The sequence below is a fragment of the Alligator sinensis genome, unplaced genomic scaffold, assembly GCF_000455745.1.
Source record: "Alligator sinensis unplaced genomic scaffold, ASM45574v1 scaffold703_1, whole genome shotgun sequence".
In the NCBI taxonomy this organism is placed as follows: domain Eukaryota; kingdom Metazoa; phylum Chordata; order Crocodylia; family Alligatoridae; genus Alligator; species Alligator sinensis.
In genome coordinates this window covers 1,262,491-1,263,915 of record NW_005842461.1, presented here as the reverse complement: position 1 = coordinate 1,263,915, position 1,425 = coordinate 1,262,491, and positions in this window count along the sequence as shown.

Here is a 1,425-nt window from a genome sequence, read left to right as displayed (position 1 = left end):
GCTGTACACAGCCCACATTGAATCAGGAGCATTGTGTGCAAATGAATAAGAGTTCACATTGTTTTGAAATGCTGCTATTGTATGCCAGGGGGTGGATTTTGTGCCTGTGTGTCTGTGTTCCTTCTAAAGGTGAGTGCAGATTGCAATAGTTGCTGCTCTGTTTTTGTTTGTCAAACAGGGCTCTTCTCCTGGGAGAGGGGCATGTGGCAGATCCCAGCCCAGGATTACATTAATCAAAGCATTATTTCCCCAGGGATGCACAGCACAAATGATAGTAAATCCTAATAAAATTGGATCGCTGAGAAATTGAACGCTTAAAGTAATCTGCTCTGCCTGATAAAAACTTCAGATTTATAAGATATTGTGACCCTCGCTACCAAACACCTAGTATCATCAGCACGTGTGTGAGAAATAGTGCATATCATACATATGTCTCTGAAAGACAAAGCAGTGTTCAGTGTGACACTGTGAGATTACTACATATTAACACTACTATTCACGTTTATTACTGTTATCGCTATTGGTATTATTATTATTATTGACTGTAATGCCTAAGTGGCCCATGCTTCAATCAGGACTCCATTGTGCTAGGCCCTGTACAAACACAGGCCAAATTAGGACAGCAGATTACTGTCTCACAGCATCTAAAGCCCTCCAGGTAGTGGCTTGCTTTATTTCTAAATAAAATCTCTGATTCCTTTGCAGTCAGAATAGACCACAAGACCAGAGACTGGCAATCTGAAGCTCATCAGGGACAATGGTCACTTTCACTGTTGGAGGCTACAGGGGAAGGAGGCTGGAATGGTTAAAAGCTGAGGTTCAGGATGGGCAGAGAGGATTAAATCAGACAGAAATCACTGTGGGATGAGCAGTCCCTGGCGGAGGAAGGGACTGTTGTTCTCTCTAGAAGGGAACAGCACCCTGCACCCCTCCTCCCTGCTGAGCGGGCCCTGCTAGGGGCTCCTCTGCCTCATGTGGGGGCTGCCTCCTGGAGGGAGTCACTCCTGCCAGCTCCTCAGCCTCAGCTACCCCCTCCCTGTCCGGTTTTGGGGACGGATCTAAGAGACAAGGGGTTTCAAAAGAGATGATGCTTTGTGGACGGGTGTGTGAGAGCACCTTTTTACGGGTGCGAGTAGTATTGTAATGGGTATGCGGGTTTGTATGGTGGGTTAAGAAGGCAATGATCGGTGACTAGGGGGGTGTGTGTGTGTGTGTAACCTTTATATACATACATACATATGTATACATATACATACACATTTGTATAAGATATCTATCTATCTATCTATCTATCTCCATAGATAGATATCTCCATAGATAGATAGATATAAAGGTATGGTATATCTCGATAGATAGATAGATAGATAGATAACCTCCTCCCTGCCCCAGGAAAGTTTCTGACTCCAGCGGCAGCAAGTCGAGGAG